General features: G+C 43.2%; 1 protein-coding gene across 2 annotated transcripts in view; it reads left to right on the forward strand.

Moving 5' to 3' along the window:
* The first annotated feature begins 2,078 nt into the window (after window positions 1-2,078).
* Window positions 2,079-24,753, forward strand: part of CTNNA1 (catenin alpha 1) — a 181,170-nt gene continuing 158,495 nt past the window's right edge. Inside the window, exons 1-2 of one of the 2 annotated variants that reach the window (XM_088023269.1) lie at window positions 2,091-2,168; window positions 14,989-15,122. The gene's annotated coding sequence lies outside the window, so the exon portion shown is untranslated. Of the gene's footprint in view, window positions 2,169-14,988; window positions 15,123-24,753 lie in introns of both variants that reach the window. The other variant, XM_028103519.2, reaches the window with a different exon arrangement.

A 24,753-nucleotide genomic window follows, 5' to 3' on the forward strand; every position in this document is an offset into this window, starting at 1 on the left:
AGGTTTTCAACATATGAATTTTGAGGGATGCAAATATTAAACCTATAGTAGAGCCTTATGCTTAGAAAGGCTTCATTAATGCTCCGTTGTTGCTGTCTTGAAATTGTTAATAATTTTTGAACAAGGGGCCTCACAAATTAAGCAGCTGCTCCTGAGTGAAGCGATAGATAATACAAACCTATGGAGCATAATCCTTCAACTGTCTCTTGTTGGCTCACACAGATATTTATTGACTGATTACTATGTTCTGAGGTAGCCAAGTATAATGGGGGGAAGCCATGGCCACTCCAGGCAGGGGAGACCACAGGAGCAAAAACTCTGAAGACAGAAACAGAATGGGGTGTAGATGGATAAGAATGGCCTTATTATGGTCTTTCTCTTTAGGTTTGCTCTCTTCCTTCATGGTCCTATTGCCTGTTGTCCACAATCCTTCTTTCTTTCCTTTAAAGTGTTTTTTTTTTTTTTTTTTTTAGGGGCGCCTGGTGGCTCAGTCGGTTAAACATCTGCCTTCAACTCGGGTCATGATCCCAGGTCCCTGCTTGGCAGGAAGCCTGCTTCTCCCTCTCCCGCTCCCCCTGCTTGTGTTCCCTCTCTCGCTGTGTCTCTCTCTGTCAAATAAATAAATAAACAAAAAAAACCCCACTTTTTTTTTTTTTAAAGATTTTTTTATTTGAGAGAGAGGGAGTGTGAGATAGCACGGGGTGGGGGGGAGGAGGACCAGAGGGAGAGGGACAAGCAGACTCTGTGCTGAGTGGGGAGGCCAAGGTGGGGCTGGATCTCACTAACTTGAGATCATGACCCAAGCTGAAACCAAAAGTCCTCACTTAACCACTGAGCCACCCAGGCCTCCCGGTCCACATCTCTCAACCAGCATAAACCCATAGTGCTTTCAATTAAGATGGGCACACTCACCTGTGGATGTTAACTTGGTGCTGTCTAGGAGGTGAGCAGTGAGCTGGGTGCTGTAGGGAATACACGTTGTTTTCCTAGAGTTTGCATTTCCCAGGGGAGAGGGAGATGTGAGTAGTAAAGGGTAAATATGTTGAGGGCAGTCTCCCTAGCTCCCTGCTCAATATTGGCTTAGGACCAAGGTGGCCGTGCGTATTGGTCTTGCTTTATTTTGGATTTCTAGGCCAATACAGAAATCAACCTTGTTCTTCATCCCATGATGAAGGAGTTGAAACCTCATTAGGGTTTTCTATACCAGGCTGATAATTAGTATGTAATTGTTTTGTTTGTTTTTTGTTTTGAAGTTTTTTTTAGAGCATTCGCCAGGAAGATAAGGAAGGGTGGGAATAACATTCCCAAAATGGCTGGAGGCATAGGGATAGCAGCCCCGTCCCTCAACTGTCTGTGTGTATGTAGGGGGCCAATCTCAGGAGGGGCTGCTGCTGTGACACGCTTCTTGTCTATTAACAGGAGGGCTCTTGGCTCCCGGATCTGTGAGGCGAGGGGATGAGTTAGATGACTTCAAGGAAGCCTACCACATCACCTTTGTAAAGTTCCTAGAGTTGGATTCTAGTACCACTCCGCCTCAAGCTGTGAGGCCAGTTTTCTTCCGTAAAACCAATGGGTGGGCTTACAGTACTTTTCTGGAAGCCTGTTACTCGGAAGCACCTGTGGCACTCCTCACATAAGCGTCCCCAGGACTGCGTCGCCGCGCCCGGTCCCGGAGGCACCGGCTGGGGGGAGGGTGGAGCCAGCGCGGGTAGCACCCTGAGACTCACCTGTGCGCGGAGCGGTGACTCACCTGCCCTCCCCCGCTCCCGGGCTGTTCCAGGAGGTACCGCTCCTCCTTCCTCTCCGGGATCACTCCCTGCCTGAACGCCCATTAGGGGCCGGGGGTGAAGTAATTCGGGGGCACAGAGCGGAGAGCAAGGGGTCCTCTTGGGAGTTTCGGCTCGGCGTCGCCAGGGTCTCTCGGTTGGGCCTCACCCCCAAAGCGAGGGCCGGGAAAGCGGGGCGGCGGTGGGAGGCGCCGGGAAGAGCGCGCCGGAGGGAGGTGCTCGGAAGGGCGGGCGGGGCCGGGGCCGCGGGCGGGGGGCGGGCCGGGGGCGGGGGCGCCTGGCGGCCCATTTCCTCCTCGGAGTCGGACTGGAGGGAGACAAAGCGGCGGCGGTCGGCTTCGGGCCTCGGGAATTTTCCTGAACTCGCCCCACTCTCCGCAGGTAACTCTCTTCAGGCGGGCGCGGGCTCCGGGCCGAGGGGCTCCTCCTGCGTGCGGGCGGGCGGCGGTCTACTCCGCGACCCCGCCCTGAACCGGGCTCTTGGCGGGCTGCGGTGCTGCGGCGGGCCCGCTTCCCGTGCGGGGCCCCTGGCCTGCGCTCTGGCCGGGCGGGGCCGGCGCTTCCTGGCGCTGGGGAAGTTAAGGGGCCGCGGAGGCTGGAGCGGAGCGAGCGGCAGGCCCCGCGCGGACGCGGCGCTTTCTCTCGGGAAAGTTTCTCCCGGTTTCTAAACTTTGTCCCAGCCGACTGGGTGCGCGCGCCGGGCCCCCTTGGGGCCCCCGCGGCCGCCTTGCCTGTGGAGGGGAGCTTGTGCGCTGTTTCCGGTGCGGGAGTGGCGGGGAGTTGAGCTTTCCTGTGAAGTGATTGTGGTCTGTGGTTTCCGTGGTCGCACCCTCCTCCTCCTCCCCCGCCACCGAAACTTGGCGGTCTGCTGGACCTGAGGTTTGCTCAGCCCGCGCTCCCCGGCGAAGGTGCGAGTGGGGTGCCGCCTTTCTCTGACCCGGTCTGGCGGGGAAGGTGCGCCACACCCGGGTGGACTTTTGGCGTGTACCAAGTTAACCTTTGTTGTGAAATTACTCAGCCTTCTTGTGCTGGTTGGTAGGGCGCGCTTCACTCTGGTTAGTCCTCGTTTGCCCGGGGGGCGTTGGACTCTTTCTTGTTGACTTTTTTTTAAAAGGAGTGTGCTTGTCTGAAGCACTTGTTGGAAAAAATGTGGATTGAATGCCTGACCCTGGCTTGGCAGGAATGGCTTCCCAACAATGCAGGCGGCAGTTGGCTCAAACCAGGATTGGCAGACACCCTCTTATGTCCTCCTGCGTCTTTGGAACATTTTTTGGGTGTTTGTTTTGAATAGAATTTACACATTTAGAAGAGTAAGATATGCGAAGTCTCCCAACTGAATTAAGGGCATTTCGTATTTATGTTGAAGGAAACGGTTACATCATTGTATTGTTGGAACAGGATAAGCATTTCCATGAGAGGATATTTTGTTTAGCAGTGACTTTTGAAATGACTGTACGGGTTTATGTTACTTTAGGAAAATGTAAGTTAAATTAATTAGGATATGTTATTTTGTTTTACAAGAGAAATTATCCATAGCCTCTGCTTAATTATTTACCCTTTGTGACTTTTGTTTTACAAGAGAAATTATCCATAGCCTCTGCTTAATTATTTACCCTTCTTGACTTTTAAGTTAAATAATTTTTACCCGCTTTTTTTTTTTAAAGGGCCCATAGATGATTTAAGATACGGGCTGTGCTCCCAAGAGCTCACCATGTAATGTAGGGAAGGCATATACTCCAGATGTAGTGCAAGGTAGACTGTTATAAGTGCCATAATAGTACTTGTGCATGGGTCATATCTTCTGCACTACTAATGATAGAAAAAAACTTGTGGAAGCATGGGGAGGGGCCTAATTTTTGTTTGGAGAAGTCCAGAAGGGCTCTGGAAGGGGGGGGGTGGCGTTTGGAACTGGATGAAAGGTGAGTAGGGTTTTGTCAGTGGAGGAAGCATAAAAAGGAATAGGAGTTGGTGGGAATTATGACATAACTCTTAGGATTTTCCTTATATTTTTGGCTCTTGTCAGTTTTTTTCCTTTTCAGTCTGCTCATACCCAAGATTGTATCTCAGTCTTTGACACTGTTGATGTGGCATCATCTTCGTTGCCATCAGCATCTCATTCTGTACAGTGACTTAGAGATCAGGGTTGCCTTCTTCTAAGCTGAGAATCCCTTCTCTGTGCATTTTCCATGTCTTCAAACTTAGGTGCTCAAGCCCAAGTTTCTATCTTGATAGTGAATGTCTCACCTCACATGTACACCAGAGAGCTGTGTGTCCCAGGGGCTTCTCAAACTCAAGAATGCTCAAAATGAGACATCTTTCTTTTCTGGAAACCTAAACCATATGTGGAAATCAGCAGTAACTGGTAGGGTCCTGGAATTTTTTGAGAAAGTAACAGCCTGACACACGACAGACAGACCTGGTTGTTGCAGGTGGTGGTGTGTAGCGTTGGTGAAGATGTGGACCAAGGGAACAGGGTCCTCTGCTTGTGTAAAGGTCCTGAGACAGGAATGAACTTAATGTGTTTTGAGACCTAGGACCTGTATAGCTTGAACAATTTTGGGGTGGGGAGAAGGCCTCACATGAGATTGCCAGGGGACACCAGGTCATATGTTTGGATCTTATTCTAAGATCTGTAAGAAGCCATCGTAGGGAGTTTCATGATCTGATGTTTTATTATTTCTTTTTTTTAAAAAAATATTTGAGAGGGAGAGAATGAGAGAGAGAGAGCACGAGGGGGGGGGGTGGTCAGAGGGAGAAGCCGACTCTCCACTGAGCAGGGAGCCTGAGATATGGGACCCATCTGAGATGCGGGATCGATCCAGGACTCCAGGATCATGACCTGAGCCAAAGGCAGTCAGTCGCCCAACCAACTGAGCCACCCAGGCGCCCTCATGATCTGATATTTTATTTTATTTTTTTTTAAAGATTTTATGTATTTATTTATTTGAGAGAGAGAGAGAGAGAAACAGCATGAGAGGGGAGAGGGTCAGAGGGAGAAGCAGGGTCTCCGCCGAGCCGGGAGCCCGATGTGGGACTCGATCCCAGGACCCCAGGATCATGACCCGAGCCGAAGGCAGTCGCTTAACCAACTGAGCCACCCAGGCGCCCATGATCTGATATTTTAAAGGAAGATGGTGGGGTGGGAGTGAGGTGGTGTGGATGAAGGGAACTGTGTTTTGGGGAAATGAGACAGGTCTTAAATATGGATTGGATGTAAGGGATGTAGGCTTATCTATAATGGCTGTTTCCTCAGTGATGCACTCCCCCCCTCCCCCCCAGTTGTATTCTTTCCCTTTCATGATGAACTCAGTCATATCTCATGACTTCAAGTTAGGGCTTTCCTTTCTGGTAGCAAACCTCTTCTCACCAGGAGGTGTACTCCTTATACTGTACCTTGTATTATTGATGTCCCTGTTTGCCTTTTCTGCTACAAAGTGGGCCTATGAGCCCCTTGATAGCCTTAGCCTTTGACCTGGTGCCTGGCCTGGAGGGCAAATTAGATACTGTTGAATGAAGGAGGAAAAAGAGTCTTTCCCTTCTGGAGTCTAGCTTGTGGGTGGAACTATGATAGATGAGGCAACGGTCAGATTATGGAGAGCCTTAAATTGAAAACCATCTCCATTCCATTCTTCTTCCTTTTCTACCTGTATCTAATCAGAGATGAAATCCTCTCCATCTGGTGTTCACATTACATTAATACCTTTTTTCTGTTTTCTCTACTGCCACTGCAGTTTAGATTATCTTATCTTTGAACTATTGAAACTACTTGTAGTTCTCTGGATAAATTGTTCTATTTTTGTTTTTTTTGGTGCCTTTTTCATATTTTTTCCTTTTCCTGGAGCTGTTCTCCTTTTTCCATACCTCTGACAAACTCATTTACTCTTTAAAACCTACCTTAGATGTCACTGCCTCTGGGTTTTCTCTTAAAACTCAGTGCTTCTTGGGTAGCTTGTACATATTCTGTGGTTGCATCTTTCACACTGTTTGGTAAATATTTTTATCTATGTCTTCTTCCCATCTGGGGGTTTCTTGGAAATGGGGCCTGGGCTTTTATTTTTGACAAAACTTTCCAAAAATTAAAGATTCATATACCTGTAGAACAGTGCTCAAATCATAAGAGTACCTGCTTAATGCTGTATTTGAGTGAAGACTATCCATATCCACTGTGTAGACCAAGAAACAGTAAATTATCAACCAGTACTCTGGGAATCCCAGGTCACCACCTGTCCCTCTTTTCTCTTCAGTTTTTAATCTGAGATTTGGGAACATATGGTTGCTCAATTAGTGTTTGCCACAGTTAGTTGAATGTTTTCCCCTCTCCGCCTCCATCTCTCAGTCTTTTACACCTAAGCAGTACTCTTGTTCATTTGAGAAACTTATTGCTATCTTCTTGCTGAACTGATCAGCCTCTTAGGTTGGCCTTCAAGACCTAAATTCTGGCTTTAAATTAATTTGTTCAACTTCATTTTCTTCTCTTCTCTTTTCTCTTCTTGAAGATTTACTACTTATTTGAGAGAGAGAAAACGTGACAGGATGGGAGGAGTGGAGGGAGAGGGAGAGGATCCTCAAGGAGACTCTCCACAGAGTCTGGTGCTGGGCGGATCTCACAACCCTGAGATCATGACCTGAGCCGAAACCAAGAGTTGCTCAATTGACTGAGCCACCCAGGTGCCCCTCGACTTCATTTTCTACTGTAAATTGTTGCTACATGTCCTCTGCACCTTCCAGGCATTCGTACTGGAGTGCCTCATCCTTCTTTTGACACAAATGCTATCCATATTTGAAGGCTGGTTAACGTGATTTTTCCATTGAGACATTTATCTTCATTGCTGAAAGTGATCTTTAATTTACTGGAAATTCTAAAATTTGCCTCTCACTATGACATTTTCACTCCCTGTCTTGTTTGTGTGTGTGTGTTTTGGTGGTAAAATATATAAAACAAAATTTACCATTTTAGGGGTGCCTGGGTGGCTCAGGCGTTAAGCATCTGCCTTCGGCTCAGGTCATGATCCCAGGGTCCTGGGATCGAGCCCCACATTGGGCTCCCTGCTCAGCGGGAAGCCTGCTTCTCCCTCTCTCACTCCCCTTGCTTGTGTTCCTGCTTTCGCTGTGTCTCTGTCAAAAAAAAAAAAAAAAAAAAAACACCCTAAAAAGAATTTACCATTTTAACCATTTTTATGCATACACTTCAGTGGCATTGAGTACATTCATATTTTTGTTCATTCATCACCACCACCCATATCCAGAGCTTTGTTCATTTTCCAAAACTGAAACTCTGTATATATTAAACATTAACTCCCCATTTTGCCTCCCCTCAGCCCACTGGCAACCATTATACTTTTTCTTTGAATTTGACTACTGTAGGCACCTCATGTAGGTGGAATAATACCGTATTTGTTCTTTTGTGACTGGTTTATTTTACTTAGCATAGTATCTTCAAGATTCATCTGTATTGTAGCATGTGTCAAAATTTCCTTCCTTAGGCAGAATGTTACTCTAGTATCTATTCATATGTTGATGGACACTTCGGTTGCTTCCTCTTTTCGGCTGTTAATAATGCTGTTATGAACATGTGTGTACAAGTATGTGTTTGTGTCCCTGCTTTCAATTCCTTTGGGTATGTACCCAGAAGTGGAATTTGTGGGTCATAAGGTAATTCTGTGCTTACAGTTTTTAGGAACTGCTAAACTATTTTCTACAGTAGCTGTGCCATTTTATAAATTTTTACTAGCAGTGTGTGAGGGTTCCAGTTTCTCCACATCCTTACCAACACTTGTTAATTTCTTTCTTTTTTTAAAACTGCCATCCTCATGGAAGTGAGGTGATACTTCTTTGTGGTTTTGATTTGCATTTCTCTGATTAGTGATGTTGAGCATCTTTTCTTCTGATTATTGGCCATTTGTATTTTTTCTTTGAGGAATCTCTGTTCGAGTCCTGTGGCAATTTGCTTTTTTGTTGTTCAGTTGTAGGTGTTCTTTATGTGTTCTGGATTTTTATTTATTTTCCCCCCTTTTTTAAAAAAAGATTTTATTCATTTGGGACAGAGAGAGAGAGCTTGAACAGAGGGAGAGGCAGAGGGGGAGGGAGAAGCAGATTCCCCGCTGAGCTGGATGCTCAAAGACAATACGGTCAATCCCAGGATCCAGAGATCGTGCATGGAGTGGAAGGCAGACGCTTAACCATCTGAGACACCCAGGTGCCTCTGTTCTGGATTTTTAAAAAATTCCAGTATACTGGGGCGCCTGGGTGGCTCAGTCGTTAAGCGTCTGCCTTCGGCTCAGGTCATGATCCCAGGGTCCTGGGATCGAGCCCCGCATCTGGCTCCCTGCTCTGCGGGAAGCCTGCTTCTCCCTCTGCCACTCCCCCTGCTTGTGTTCCCTCTCTCACTGTGTCTCTCTCTGTCAAATAAATAAAATCTTTAAAAAAAAAAAATAAAAAATTCCAGTATAGTTAACATAAAGTGTTATAGTTTCAGCTGTACAGTGTAGTGATTCAACAATTCTGTACATTACGCAGTGCTCATCATAATAAGTGTACCCTTAATCCCATTTACTGATTTCACTCATCCCCCCACCCACCTCCCGTCTGGTAACCATCAGTTTGTTTTCTATAGTTAAGAGTCTGTTTTTTGGTTGTCTCTTTTTTTCTTTGTTTTGTTTCTTAAATTGCACATATGAGTGAAATCATATTGTATTCTTTGTCTTTCTCTGACTTCACTTAGCATTATACTTTCTAGATCTATCCATGTTGGAAATGGCAAGATTTCATTCTTTGTGATGGCTAAGTAATATTCCATTTTTTAAAAAAAGATTCATTTGATAGAGAGCACAAGCAGGGGAAGCAGCGGGCAGAGGGAAAGGGAGAAGCCGGGTCCCCATGGAGCAGGGAGCCTGACGTGGGGCTGGATCCCAGGACGCTGGGACTGTGATCAGAGCCAAAGGCAGATGCCTAACTGACTAAGCCACCCAGGCGCCCCCAAGTAATACTCCATTGTATATATATATACCACATCTTCTTTTTGCATTCATCACTTGGGCTGCTTCCATAATTTCGCTATTGTAAATAATACTGCAGTGAACATAAAGATGCATGTATCTTTTTGAATTAGTGTTTTCATATTCTTTGGGTAAATATCCAGTAGTGGATATACATTTTGGATATTAATCCCCCTTTAGTATATGATTTGCAAATATTTTTTCTCAAGTTCTTGGGTTGCCTTTTCATCCTGTTGATAATATCCTTTGATGGCAGGGGCGCCTGGATGGCTCAGTCTGTTAAGCGTCTGCCTTCGGCTCAGGTCGTGGTCCCAGCGTCCTGGGATCCAGCCCTGCATCGGGCTCCCTGCTCCACAGGAAGCCTGCTTCTCCCTCTCCCACTCCCCCTGCTTGTGTTCCCTCTCTTGCTGTGTCTCTCTCTGTCAAATAAATAAATAAAATCTTTAAAAAAATATATCCTTTGCACAAAAATTTTAAATTTTGATCAAGGTCAGTTTATCTGTTTTTTTTTCTTTTGTTGTCTGTATAGGAAGTCATTGCCAAATTCAATGCCATAGAGCTTTTCTCCTTTTTTTTTTTTTTTTTTTAAAGATTTTCTTTCTTTATTCATGAGAGAGAGAGGGAGAGAGAGAGAGAGAAGCAGGCTCCCAAGGAGCAGGAGGCCCGATGCGGGACTCGATCCCAGGACCCTGGGATCATGACCTGAGCCGAAGGCGGATGCTCAACCATCTGAGCCACCCAGGCGCCCTTTTTTTTTTTTTTTTTTTTTACCCCCTCAGCTAACCCGTGGATACCTTGAGGGACAGGAACTAAGTTACTATTCTCGGCATTTTACCCTCCAGCACAGTGAAGCCATGGTCAAAAAGGAAAAGTAGGGAAAAAATTTTTTTAAATGTAATTTTTAAAAGGTCTTAATGAACAGTAAAGAGTTACGTTTAACATGAGTGTTTCCTGCTGTTGCTGATTTGTCATTGTCTGTCTCATGAATTACGATGATAACCTGTTTTTAGAAGTCTTTAATCTTAAGAGTCCCAGCCAGAGGTTAGAGTTCGAACTTCATCTGTGTAATGAATAAGAGAATTTATAAAGGATATTTATTTTAACTTCTAATCTGATAAAATGCTAATTTATTCCTTCAGTTATGGAGTCCTGAACAGGAAATGTTTTCATCCATATTAAGTGGGTTGTCTTACAAGTAAAACTAGTGAATTAGTTCAGTATTTAAATAGCATTAAGGGCGCCTGGGTGGCTCAGATGGTTAAGCGGCTGCCTTCGGCTCAGGTCATGATCCTAGGGTCCTGGGATTGAGTCCTGCATCGGGCTCCCTGCTCCTTGGGAGCCTGCTTCTTCCTCTGCCTCTCTCTCCCCCCCCCCCCCCTCTCTCTCTCTCTCTCTCTCTCTCTCTGTTTCTCATGAATAAATAAATAAAATCTTTAAAAAAAACTGCATTAAATTGCTTGTTTACCTTCCTTTAGACTCTTCTAGACCATAAACTTTTTTGCTAGATGCTGAGCTCCTTCAGGGCAATTACTTTCTTCTGAATCTTTGACTCCTTTGACTCCTGACTTATTTCTAAACCCATAGCAGATACTCTTCAATAAATATTGGATTAGTTATAGTAGGTATACATATGCTATATATAGGATTGTGCCAGGGGGTGGAGGCATGACTTTACATCCAGTTTATTAAAGTTTTTTTGTAATAAAACTCATAGCAGCTAGAGGTAAATACTGCTAACATTTTGGTGTACATCCTCTAATCTTTTTTCTAGACATGTATATTGTCTAATTTTTATGTAAATTAGTTTTTACTTAATGGGCTCTTTTGTAATCTGTCCATTTATCATAATTTGAACATTTTCCCTATTAGTAGGATAAGATTAACCTTTATTTTATGTATCACTTAGAAAAAAGAACTGACAAACTAGGCAATGACCTCAGTTGAAAGACACATCCAGATTTTAGAGACTTAGAAATGTGAAATATGTATGCTTTAGAACTGATGACATATGATTAATTGCACAATACTAATACAGCATATTAATGATCCCTTACTATTCCATTATGTAGCTCCTTTTTTTTTTTTTTTTAAAGATTTTATTTATTTGACAGAGACAGCGAGAGAGGGAACACAAGCAGGGGGAGTGGGAGAGGGAGAAGCAGGCGTCTCGCGGAGCAGGGAGCCCGACGCGGGGCTTGATCCCAGGACCCTGGGACCATGACCCGAGCCGAAGGCAGTCGCTCAAAGACTGAGCCACCCAGGCGCCCTATGTAGCTCCTTTTTAATCAGCCCTTTGTTAGACATTTAGTTTGCTTCCAGAGCTGCTTTAATGTAGCTAAATCTTCTGCCCATCCTATTTTTTTTTTTAAAGATTTTATTTATTTATTAGAGAGGGAGAGAGCAAGCACAAGCAGGGGTAGCTGCAGAGGGAGAGGGAGAAGCAGGCTCCCCATGGGGCAGGGATCCTGATGTGGGGCTCCATCCCAAGACCCTGGGATCATGACCTGAGCTGAAGACAGATGGCCTAACTGACTGAGCCACCCAGGTGCCCCATCTTCTGCCCATCCTTGATTATTTCTTTTTTTTTTTTTAAAGATTTTATTTATTTATTCATGATAGAGAGAGGCAGAGGCAGAGGGAGAAGCAGGCTCCCCAAGGAGCTGGGAGCCCGATGCGGGATTTGATCTCAGGATCCTGGGATCATGACCTGAGCCAAAGGCAGACGCTTAACCATCTGAGCCACCCAGGCATCCCATCCTTGATTATTTCTTGAGGATCACTTCTTAGAAGTGGAATTTCTGGGGAAAAGGTTTGCTACTCCTGAAAAATTTTTTTAGGGACCCCTATGTGGCTCGATTGAGCATCTGCATTTGGCTCAGGTCATGATCCTTGGGTCCTGGGATCAAGCCCCTCCCTGCTCAGCGGGTAGTCTGCTTCTCCTTCTCCCTCTGCACCCCCCTACCCCCGCTTGTGCACTCTTGCTCTCTCTCAAATAAATAAATGTTTAAAAAAACAAAAATACTTAGTTATGCTTTATCAACGTGGCTTATATGGTACATTAATTTTTAATTTTTTGAGGACCTGTCATACTTACCGTATTACTTTCCTACCAGCAGTGCACAGGGGCTCTAATTTCTCCACATCTTTGACAATACTTTTATTTTTTTTTTATGGAAGCCATCATAATGAGTATGAGGTGGTATTTCATTGTAGTTTTGATTTGCATTTCCCTAATGATTGGTGATGTTGAATATCTTTTCATGTATTTATTGGACATCCCTGTATGTCTGGAGAAATGTCTACTCAAATCTTTTGCTGCACGTTGGGATGTTTGTTTTCCGGTGTTCGAGTTTTAGGAGGTCTCTGTATTTTCTGAGTATTAATCCCTTATCACATATATGACTTGCAGATATTTTCTTCCATTCTCTGGGTTGCCTTTTCACCCTGTGGATGATGTGTCCTTTGATACACAAAAGTTTTTATTTTGATGAAGTTCAATTTACTTGTGCCTTTGGTGCTGTATGCGGGAAATCATTTCCAAATCCAGTGTCATAAAACTTTTGCCCTGTGTTTTCTTCTAAGAGTTTTATAGTTTTAGTTCTTACATTTAGGTCTTTGGTCCATTTTGAGTTCATTTTTCTGTATGATAATAGGTAAGAATCTAACTTCATTCTTTTACATGTGGATATGTAGTTTACTCTGTACCATTTGTTGAAAAGACTGTCATTCCTCATTGAATAGTCTTGACACCCTTGTTGAAAATAATTTGACTATAGGGGCGCCTGGGTGGCTCAGTAGTTAAGCGTCTGCCTTCGGCTCAGGTCATGATCCCAGGGTCCTGGGATCGAGCCCCGCATTGGGCTCCCTGCTCCGTGGGAAGCTTGCTTCTCCTTCTCCCACTCCCCCCTGCTTGTGTTCCCTCTCTCTCTGTGTCTCTCTCTGTCAAATAAATAAATAAAATCTTCAAAAAAAAAATAATTTGAGTATAAATGTGAGCATTTGTTTCTGGACTGTCATTCTATTCTGTTGGTCTGTATGTCTTTATGCAAGTAGCACACTGTTTTGATTACTGTAGCTTTGTATTAAGTTGATTGCAGATTAGCCCTTGAAGGTCATAATATTTTGTACATTTATATTTTGTGGTTCAGTTGTGTACATGCTGTTGTGAGAATAGAATAAATTCATTTAACTTTTATATATCTTGATTGTGGAGGTGATTACTCAGCTGTTTGAGTCTGTTAAAACTCATGGAATAGTACACCAGAGTGAATTTTACTGTGTGTGAAAAGTGATAAAATAGGTAAAAAATAATTCATCCAAACTGTTTTTTGCAAGTTTGACCTTTGACATATACATAAACAAGTAATGAAAATGTAAGGCCAGGGCACCTGGGTGGCTCAGTCGTTAAGCATCTGCCTTCGGCTCAGGTCATGATCCCAGGGTCCCAGAGCCCCGCATCAGGCTCCCTGCCTGTCCGGAAGCCTGCTTCTCCCTCTGCCACTCCCCCTGCTTGTGTTCCCTCTCTTGCTATGTGTGTCTCTGTCAAATAAGTAAATGAAATCTTAAAAAAAAGAAAAGAAAAGAAAATGTAAGGCCAGTTATCATTTCTGCTTTCTCAGCTCAAATCTTTTTTCCTCATGAGTGACTGAAGACACACCCTTAAAGAATATTCAAAGCATTTTGGTTATAATGTACATGTTGGAGGATTTGAGTTTTATTAGTTCCTTCTGCTTAAAAAAAAAAAAAAGTTAAAGGGGAGCCTGGGTGGCTCAGTCAGTTGGGTGTCTGCCTTGGACCTTGGGTCCTGGAATCCGACCCCTGCTTAGTGGGGAGCCTACTTCTCTCTCTTCCTCTGCCCCTCCCCACTGCTTGTGCGTGCTCGTGCTCTCTCTCTCTGTGGGCTCCATCTCAAATGAATAAATAAAATAATAATAAAAGAATATAAGACAGACCCATCAGGCATCTGGGAGAGCCTCCCTGAGCGGCCATTCCTAACATTCGTTCAGATGCCAGTTTGCTAGCTTCCAGACCTTGAGGGTGTTGCTGGTGCAGTGTGTTGATCAGCTCAGCCCCCCACAACGTGCGCCTGGCTTGAATGGGCCGAACAGTGTGGGGAAGTGAACAGTCTGGCTTGACTTGCCCTGTCTCATGCTGTTTGTTCACTTGCAAGAGCACTGCACTAAATTTATGCATTATTGAAAGTTCAAAGTGTGCAGAAATAACCATACTTCAAAATAAAACTTCAACATTGCCCTTTCTCTCTTGGAGCCTCTAAATGTTCATTATTTTCATCTTTAGGCTTTTTTTTTCATAATGTCAAACTTTTTCTCCGTGTGCAAGCATGCCCCCAACTCCATTTCTAATGGAGCTTGAAATTAACATGCATTTCTATTTACTTGTTGATGCTCTGTCATCTGTCAACCCCACTTTTTGATTGTGATGTGATTTGTGCTCTTTCAGTGGCTCAAGTTTGGAGTAATGCATATAATGTAAATATGATTTGAAAGAAAACTTTTGAGTGTTATTTTAAATGTTTGTAATAAAGATGGATCATTTGGGACAAGCATTATATGAGTAGTGTGATTTGGTTTTTAAATTTCCTTGTCATCTGTCCCGTGTTCCTATTGTAGTAGTGGTAGAGCAGGAATTACATTGTGGAAGTTTGTTATAATTTTATGCTGTAAAGTTTTCTTTTTTCTTTTTTTAAGATTTCTAGGGCTGGGGTGCGTGGGATGGGTAAGCATCTACCTTTGGCTCAGGTCATGGTCCCAGGGTCCTGGGATGGAACCTCACATTGGGTTCCCTGCTCAGCAGGAAGCTTGCTTCTCCCTCTCCCACTACCCCTGCTTGTGTTTCCTTTCTCGCTGTGTGTCTCTCTGTCAAATAAATAAATAAAATCTTAAAAAAAAAGACTTCTATGGCTTTATAAAAGAAACTGTCATTTGCTTTAAAATTTTGTAATGAATAATTTAGTCTGATTTAATCTTGGTGTTAAGTAACTGGTTTTACTCCTTAGTTGCTAATTTAAAGGCTAGTTCTTTCCTGGATTGCTTAGTTTTGTCTATTGCATTTCACTGTAGCGAGCTGTAGATTTCCCTCATTTTCTTAATTTGAGATTTCATTAGTAAATATTGTCATAAATAAGTGGACCATCCAGTGCATTTTGAAAATGTTTTATTGCTGTGGTTTGTTTTTTTTTCTTAAAGATTTTATTTGACCGAGAGAGACAGCGAGAGAGGGAACACAAGCAGTGGGAGAGGGAGAAGCAGGTTTCCTGCGGAGCAGGGAGCCCGACGTGGGGCTTGATCCCAGGACCCCGGGATCACGACCTGAGCCAAAGGTAGATGCTTAACGACTGAGCCACCCTGGAGCCCCTTGCTATGGTTTTCTGCTTAATATTTGACATTATGAATTGAAGATGTGAGTTAGAAGCCTAATTATCAGATTACATAATCCCGTACTGGTTTATTTACCAGGTAGGACTGCAGACTGTTCTTGAAACTGAAAGTGCTGTCATAACTCACGAAATGCATTCAGTGTGGCCCATTTCAAGTGACATGAGGGATAGGAGCCTTTGCTAATAGTCCTTTTACCCTGTGCAGCTCTGATACACGCTTTTCTTTCCAAGCAAAGATGCATTGTTACTATTCTCCCATGGTGTGTTGAATATTTCATTATGTTAAATATTTCAGTATTAATCTAGACTCTTAATCATGTATTGTGAAAATTGATAGCACAGTGAATAAGGCAGAAGCCGAAAGGTAAGTTACTTCTCAGTATTCATGGGATTTTTCTCTTCCTGGGGATATCAGAATTGGCAAAGGTTTCTTACAGTCATCTGTTATCATTTTCTTGCTTCCTTGGACCTGGGGTCATCATGTTCTCAGAAAAGCTGTGGTCTGACTTTGAAGTATATCTTTAGAAACCTGTCATTTTGCAGAGAAGTAGCTAAGTGAAATGTGAGGTTGATCCCTTGGGAGGAGGGAAAAACAAAACAAAACAAGGGAATGGAAGATGGCAATACTTGAGAGAAATTTAATCTTCTTTGGGGTCATTAAGACCAGTGAAAGATGTAATGTTTTCTAGGTGTCTTTATTGAGTCAGGGTCAAAGGCAACCTTTAGTTTACTGTATCTCAGTTACAGTGGGAACGGTTCAGTTAAATGAAATACACATTTATTAAAAGTCTGCCTTTCAAATCAGGTGTTGGAGGAGATGTTAAGAATTTATAAGTCACCATTGCTAACCTCAAAAGTTTACAAACGAATGGGATTGTTAGCCTTAGTAGTATCACTGATAGGTAAGAATTAGCGATCTAGGGTGCCTGGGTGGCTCAGTCGTTAGGCATCTGCCTTCGGCTCAGGTCATGATCCCAGGGTCCTGGGATCGAGCCCCGCATCGGGCTCCCCCCTCTGCTTCTATCTGTGCTCATGCTCTCTCACTGTCAAATAAATAAATAAATAATCTTAAAAAAAAAAAAGAATTAGCGATCTATATCTAGTTTTGCTAATTTATAGCAGACATTTTTTTAAAAGATTTATTTATTTTAGAGAGAATTTGTGTGAGCGTGCAGGGTTGGGGAGGAGGGGCAGAGGGAGAGAGAATCTCAAACCACGCCCCCCCACCCCCTGAGTGCAGAGCCCAACATGGGCCTTGATCCTAGGACCCCAAGACAGTGACCTGAGTCAAAATCAAGAGTTGGACGTTTAACCAAGTGAGCCACCCAAGCACCCAGAGAGAGACGTTTTTTATTTCTTCCACAAGTGTTAGTGTTGCTAGATGAAACCTGAAGCTGTCAAGCCAGTTGTTGATCAGTTGAAAATTATTGTGCTCAAAAAAGCCATGGTCCCTGTGCTCAAAGGGGAGCTCCCAGTTTCCTTGGAGACAGGTGCACTGACTTAGTGCTGTGTGCTAAGTGCTGTAATGGAGATGCTTGCGAAGTGCTGGAGTGACCCAGAAAAGAGAGAACAGCTCTTTCTGTGGGATTAGAGGACATTTGTGTGAGTCTTGAAGGAAGATGGAAAAGTCAGGAAGGGTGCTCTGGGCAGAGAAAGGGTTTATATAAAGGTCTGGACACATGCATGTGCATTGGAGAAGTTTCACGGAGTGGATGCAGGTGATGAGTCTGTCAGGCTAGTGCCAGTTAAGTTTGTTTACAGGATTTTGGGCTTCATCCCGTTTTTGGTGGGGAAGCAGTCCCTCTTTAAGGGAGGGAGTAGACTCTACGATAAGTGAGGCTGTCTGGATAATGATTGGAAATGAGAAGACTCCTAGATATTTTAAGAAGTATTTTTTTTTTAAGATTTTATTTATTTATTTGACAGAGAAAGCGAGAGAGCACAAGCAGGGGGAACAGCAGAGGGAGAGGGGGAAGCAGGCTCCCCGCCAAGCAGGGAGCCCGATGCGGGACTCGATCCCAGGACCCTGAGATTATGACCTGAGCCGAAGGCAGACGCTTAACCATCTGAGCCACCCAGGCGCCCCGACTCCTAGATATTTTAAACCAGGACCCAGGCCAGAGCCCTGCGACAAAAAGGGTTAGTAGAGTGAGTTATTTACTGAGTTACAGAGTAGGGAGAGGGAAGAAGATGAAACAGGCCAGAGTCTCCTTCTAGGGCAGCTGGTTTGGTGGAACTTTGGTCAACAGAAATGGGGAAAGCCAAAGAGGGAATAGATTGGGAGGAAAATGCTTGCCTTGCTGCCTGTGGAGTTTGAGGAACTTAGCTCTTCAGTTGCTTGTGGGGAGAAGTCCTTCAGATTGGGGAAATGCTGCTCTGGCCACTTCTGGCCTTCACTATGGTCGCTATGAAGAGGTGGGGTTTGCATCTTTGTTTTTCTGGGCAGGTGGGGTTCTAGGATTTCTCAGGTAGTATTATAAACACCAAGAATGGAATGGGCCCAAAGTATTTTTTTTTCTAAAGATTTTATTTATTTGACAGAAAGAGACACAGCGAGAGAGGGAACACAAGAAGAGGAAATGGGAGAGGGAGAAGCAGGTTTCCTATGGAGCACGGAGCCCGATGCAGGGCTCGATCCCAGATCATGAACTGAGCCAAAGGCAGACTGAGCCACCCAGGCGCCCCAAGGCCCAAAGTATTTTTAAGTTAGGAAAGATAAAAGACCAAACCTGTAATGCCTCTTAATTTCTTTGCTCATCTTTAAACCTAATTTTTGCCCTTTATTTATTTATTTATCGCCATTTAAATATTTATCTTGTTTTTCACTCATGCTTGTTTTTGGAAGGCTTTGACATTCTTTGGTGCTGTTGTCCCCTCCTATAACCTGAAACAGTTGCCTTGCCCTCTCCCTTGTACAACAGATCCTCAGTGAGGACTCCCTCGCCTTTTGGGGACTCCTGCCTAGGTGCTCCTCTTGTGCACTGATGTTCTGTAACTACTTTCTTGTCTAGACTGGGTTTTCCCCCAACTTTTTTTTCTTTGAAGATCTTCAAATGTACAGAAAAGTAGAAAGAGGAATAGAGTAAGCACTTGATTAGTCAATTCGCTTGGATTCACCAATTGTTAACATTTTTCATATTTGCTCATTTACTCCGTATAAACTTTTTTTTTGAGGCATTTGAAAGTGAACTGCAGATACCAGGGTACTTCAGCATGTAACTCCTAAGAATAAGGACATTGCCTTTACCTAAGTACTGTATCACACAAGACATTTTACATTGATAAAGTAACATAATTCCTTTTAAAAAGTGGTCCAAGAGCCATGTCGCTTCTCTCTGGGAACTTGGGAGAAATGCCAACTCTGATGTCCTACCCTAGACCTGATGTGGGAAACAAAAGCAAAAGAAAAATTAAATTTCCTTACTACTTACAGTCCAATAACAAGTCCTTCAAACAGGCAGAGTGACATTCCTCTGGGAACCCAGCTGCCTTGATGTTAATACTTTGCTAAGGGCGAAAGGCACTCTTACCCTGACACCCAGGATCCTGTGAGTCTACTTGAACATACAAAAAGTCCCTTAGAGACTTACGCTATCCCTAACCCGCCCAACTTGAAAGCATATAATCAGCCCGTCCTCACGATGCCAGTGCAGCTCTTTCTGCCCACGGGTCTCCTGTCCCTGTGCTTTAATAAAACCACCTTTTTGCACTGAAGAGGTCTCAAGAATTCTTTCTTGGCCTTCGGCTTTGAACCCCATCTTTCCTACATCAGACCTGAATCAGAATTTGCCTTTAAACAGGATTTCCAGAAATACTTATCTTACGGTATAGTGCTTATTCATATTAAATTTGATCAATTGTCCCAGTGATTTTTTTTTTTTTTTTTTTAAATCCAGGAAAAAGGGGCGCCTGGGTGGCCCAGTCAGTTAAGTGCCTGCCTTCGGCTTAGGTCATGATCCCAGGGTCCTGGGTTTGAGCCCCATGTTCCGCTCCCTGCCCAGCAGGGAGTCTGCTTCTCCCTCTCCCTCTGCCCCCTCCTCCGCTTGTGCGCACCCACGCTCTCCCCCCCCAAATAAATAAAATCTTAAAAAAATGCAGGAATCAATAAAGATTGTGTTTGCCATATCTCTTTAGAATTTTTATTTCTTTTTTTTTTTTTAAAGATTTTATTTATTTAATTGACAGAGAGAGACAGCGAGAGAGGGAACACAAGCAGGGGGAGTGGGAGAGGGAGAAGCAAGGCTTCCCGCTGAGCAGGGAGCCCGATGTGGGGCTCGATCCCAGGACTCTGGGATCATGACCTGAGCCGAAGGCAGTCGCTTAATCAACTGAGCCACCCAGGCGCCCCCAGAATTTTTATTTCTGTCCCCCCCATGACACAGTTGGGAAGAGTTTAGGCCAATTTTGTAGATGCTCTGTAGTTTGAATTGGTCTGATTGTTTCCATTTTTGGCAGTACTATGCATGTGATGATGTTCCTTTCTGAGGGCATTGCAGCAGTTGTCACATTGTTCTACTGGTGGTGATGCCAAATTTAAACACTTGATTAGGTGGCATCTGCCACATTTCTCCCTTGTAAGGCACCTGTTCCTTTTGTACTGTTGGGGTAGAAGAATTTCTTCTACCCTTCAAGGTCCTTCTAGCTGGACTAAGAATCAAATTGACATGAGACAAATTAATAGGAGAAAATCAAATTTAATATCGTACTTAAGGGGAATCTATACAGACATGGAAATTCTAAAGATAGGCAACGTAATGCTAATACGAGTTAAGGACCAGGGGAGGGATCTGAGGATACAAAGGGGAGAAAGACCATTAGCAGGAAGCTAAAAGGAAGTATTTGGAAAACAAAGGTTGTTTTATTAGGTAGATAAGTTTCTCAGGTAAAGAGGAATCTGTTAACAGCTGTCTTCCTAGAGGAGGCAGTTAAGGGGGAGGCAAAGAGCTTTTCCTAAATCTGCTGGGTTTTGATTGCTTTTAACTCAATGTTCATGCCAAAGTGGCCTATCTTGGGGAGACTTACCCCTGGCCCTCACAGTACTTAATTGCTGTGATGATCTGATAGGGATTTCTAATTAGTCTTTGTGTCCCTTGCACCTAGCAGGATCCCAGGATATGGTAATTGGTCAGTCAGTGAATGACAGAATGGGTAATCAAAAGTGTATACTATAGTACAAGTTTTAGAGGCAGTCACTCAGTCTGGGTAATTTCCTAATCTCAATCCAAGTTCAGGCATCTTTTCTCTTCCTCTCCAAGAAAAATACAGTTCTCTTCCTGTGGGCTTTTCCCTGCCTTTTAGTCCCATTGTTCTAAAACAAAAACCTCTTTTCCCTTTGTCTCTGTTTTCTCTGTTGCCTACAGTCCAGATGCTGGTTTCATCTTATTTGCTTTTTTGACCAGAGTCTTCCAGTTTCTTAGGAAAACGGGGACTTCCTGTACATCCATAATCAATTGTCTGTTATGAAGGCTTAGTGCAGCTTTCTCTAGAATACTCTTCCATTGTTAATGGCCTCAGCCATATGGGGTGGAAGCTAAGTAAAGGAATCTAGATATCCGGTTCATACTGTAAACAGTCACTTCCGCTGCTCTGGAGCTTTTGTTTTTTCCTTCCCTTGATCTCTTACCTCTTCTTGCTCTGTGCTCCAGCCACATTGGCCTTCTCTTTCTGTAAGTCCTGGGAGATGCTGCCTTGTCTATGTTACGTCAGCCTGCAATGTTCTTCAGATACTTGCTCACTCTTCTTGACTTTCAGATTGCAGTTCATATGTTACCAAGATAGAAAGGCCCTTGAAAGACCCTACCTAATTCCATTACCATTATCCTGCTTAATTTTCTTCCTAGTCCTAGTATAGTCTCGTTTTCTTTATTTTAATTAATTAATTAAAGATTTTATTTATGGGGGGGAGAGAGCGCGAGCGAGCACAGGAGCAGGGGGAAGGGCAGAGGGAGAAGCAGACTCCCCACTGAGCAGGGAGCCCGATTGGATTCAAGGCTTGATCCAGGACCTTGGAGATCTTGACCTGAGCTGAAGGCAGACAATCGACTGAACCACCCAGGCTCCCTAGTCTCATTTTCTAATTTATGCCATTACCATAGTGTTGTTTCATGAAGGCAGATTTTTCTAGTTTTGTTCCATGCTGTCTGGAATAATGCCTATATGGAGAAGGCACTCAAATATTTGCTGATGGAGTGGCTAAATGGTTGACTGAATAGTTTTTTCTGTCCTTTGCTTAGTGCTTTTGGTAATCATTGCGTCTCCTATTGCTTGTGGCTGTTCTGTGTTTTCTCATTGTCTTTGCTGCCCTCAAAACAAGAAAAGGAACAAAATAAAAGTGATTAACTGTTTTATTATAATTAAAAATAATTGTAGAGGCGCCTGGGTGGCTCAGTCCTTGAGTCTGCCTTCGGCTCAGGTCATGATCCCTGCTGAGCGGGGAACCCGCTTCTCCCTCTCCCTCTGCGTGCTGTTCCCCTACTTGTGCTTGCTCTCTGTCAAATAAAGTAAAAAAAAAAGTAAGATAAAAATAATGGTAATTTTTATAAAATTATGATCATCATCATAATGATCTTTAAAAAATAATAAAGATCTAGCCAAGTGTCCTTTTTCTCATAGATTTGTATACCTAAAAGAAGAGTGACAACTACGTGTGCCATATAGATGTCTGATATAAAACGTATTTGGATATGATTAATTGATCACACAGAAATCATGGTTTATGGAATCCAGTTACTTTGCAGTAGATGGGAAACTTTTTACTCTGACTTTGGCTCTCTGTTTTGACTAAGGTTAAGCTCCCCCCCCCCCTTTTTTGATGATGATATTGTACTTGTGTTTAGAAAGAGACTGCATTTTGGGGAAAAACAAGTTTTCTTTTTGTTTACATGAACCATCTGTGTTTTTATACCTCTTATTTTCTTACCTCTCCTTCCTCCCTCTACCTCTGTCCTCAACCTGTTTACATTTTTGAAGAAAGTGGCAGGCTTGGTGGGAGGGAATTTAGTAAAATAGGCATGTGTCAGAGTGAGTCTTAATTATAAGGGTTACCTTTTTTTTTGACAGCTAGTGGGAGATTTGAGAGTTGAGATTTCAACAGCTGTGTTAACTCTGCTTAATGCAGATGAAGCCTGGCATCCTTGATACTGCATGGAGTAATCCACAATCCTGTATCTTGTGCAGTGTGACAGTTAACCGTTACTGTGGGTACTTTTAATTTTAAAATTTCCTGATTTGCATTTAAATGAACCATCTTAACATTGCATTAACTTAACCTTGCTGTTAAAAAAAAATGGCATCAAGTAGCAAGGTAAGGATATTCTAAAGCTTTGGAGCAGACAGATTTTAAGAATGATGTGGCTATTCTGTTGTAAATGAACATTTAATGTCTTTAGAGAAGGTATGTAAGCTCTCTGCATGAATGAGGCAGTTTGCCAACAATCAACCTCCTCGGTTCTGATAGAACTATGCTTTTATTTTCTGCTGTTGCGTCTCCATTTCTCTTTCTATCATAAAGATTGCTAGTCAAAAGCCTACATCTCTGCCCCTTTCTGAATTTATATCAAACTTTTGCGTAATAGCCAGGATTACTACTTATAAATAAGGTAATGAAGACTGAATAACTACAGTTTAACTTTTTATTTAGTCCCACTAAGCATGCATGATCCCTTCTGGAAAAACCTAAGGCTGCTGTAATTCATTAAGATTGGCTAGCTCTAGTAGGTTTTGTAATAGATCTTGTGAAGGAGTGCTCTGTAAATTAATTGGAAAACTAGAAACTGCCAAGAGTTTAAAAGTTATTTGTTTAGCTACTCTAAACAATACCATTAATTGTAGAGAAGCAGAAGATATGACTAAGATTAAGGCAGGGGCTTCGTCTTGGTAGGCTTGTAAATATAAAATCAGTTTGCATAAATTCAGTTCAACTATGGGCGCCTGGGTGGCTCAGTTGGTTAAGTGACTGCCTTCAGCTCAGGTCATGATCCCGGAGTCCCGGGATCGAGTCCCGCATCAGGCTCCCTGCTCAGCAGTGAGTCTGCTTCTCCCTCGGACCCTCCCCTCTCATGTGCTCTCTATCTCATTCTCTTTCTCAAATAAATAAAATCTTAAAAAAAAATAAATTCAGTTCAACTAATACTGTGTCTGCTCTGCATAAAGCAGCTTACCAGCAACTTAAGGGATATAAAGAACCATAAGCATAGTTACTATCCTTGAACTTAAAATATAGCTAGGAAGACCACAGGCTAAACCTAGGAGAAATTGCATTTAATAAATTAATTCAGAAGCTACTGAGAGATAACATAAATGACAGGAATACTAGAATTTCAGTTCTGGAAGGACTTGGAGCCTAGGATTCAATCCCTTTCATTTTAGAGATGAGAAAACAGAATCCAGAGAGGTGACATGACTTGCCCAAGGTCAAAGAGTAAGTTAGTGACAAAACTGGTACCAGAAGGCATGTTCTTTCCAGGGAACATATTCTCATTAGATTTTAAATGCTCTACTTCTACTTTCTGAAATCCTTCTTGGGTTGGCGTCACCAAAAGCATAAACTGGCTCTGTAGTATAGTTTAATAATGTTTGGCATCACTCTTGGCAGGGCCTTTGATTAAAGGTGCTGCACAAGTCAGTCTGCTTCCATCATGGTTATTGAAAGACTTGAAAACAGACTGAATGGTTTCTCAATTTTCAAGTGTCAGTATATTTCACGTTTTTCAATGTGAGTGAGTGATTGAGTCCTTTGCCTTAACACTTTTAGCAGCAGCTGGAGTCCGGTGAATTTCTATGGGGACGTTGGAGACCTCAGAGATAATACTTAACAGGATGTAGAGTTCTGGAATATAGAACTGGAAGGGACTTTAGGGGAGAACTTATTCATTGGTTGCAAAGTCTTGACCAACTGGACAAACAGTACTCAGACGTTTTTGTTTGCCCTACGCAGTGGTAAAATATTTTGGAATGAGTTGCTAATACTAAAGTTGTGAGGCTTCACATAAAAATCTGCGTCTCTGGGTCTCTTGAAAAAAAATCCTATGATCTGCCAACCCTACATCTGTGTGATAAGAGTGCCTACCTGGAGCTAATGGGCAGCTGGGCGCATGCTTTTCCCATTTACCTGTCCTGGTCTCTCCTAATGATCTCCCTGAGAGGTCAGGTGTCAATGCAACTCATTCTTACACTTTGCCTTTTTTTTTCAAGTTAAGAAGAAAGTGGAATTATTTTGGACCCCAAAGTATCAAAATAAAAACAAAAGACCAAGAAGGGTTTTTTTTTTTTTTTTTTTTTGAGAATGTTTTTATTATCAGCAAGTGTACAAATCTTCAGGGTACTCTTGTTCTTTAAGCCAAAAAGCTAGTTTTTCTTCCAAGTTTCAGAGAAACTTTTTTTTTCTGACTTGGTCTGCTGGATCTTCACAGGCTTACTTTGCCCCCCTCCTGCCCCGTGGTGTGTAAAACAGCCTTCCGGCTCTTTGGTGGGCTCTTCGGTGGGCTCTTTGGTGGCTTCCTGCTGGCCTGAGACTCTTGTTTCTCAGCTCAGGACACTCATCTTGGTCCCCACTTTTGCTCATGAAGGAAAAGTG

This window comes from Eumetopias jubatus, unplaced genomic scaffold (genome assembly GCF_037043125.1).
Source record: "Eumetopias jubatus isolate StellerSeaLion01/CBP00866 unplaced genomic scaffold, mEumJub1_p1.0 scaffold_5, whole genome shotgun sequence".
NCBI classification, from domain to species: domain Eukaryota; kingdom Metazoa; phylum Chordata; class Mammalia; order Carnivora; family Otariidae; genus Eumetopias; species Eumetopias jubatus.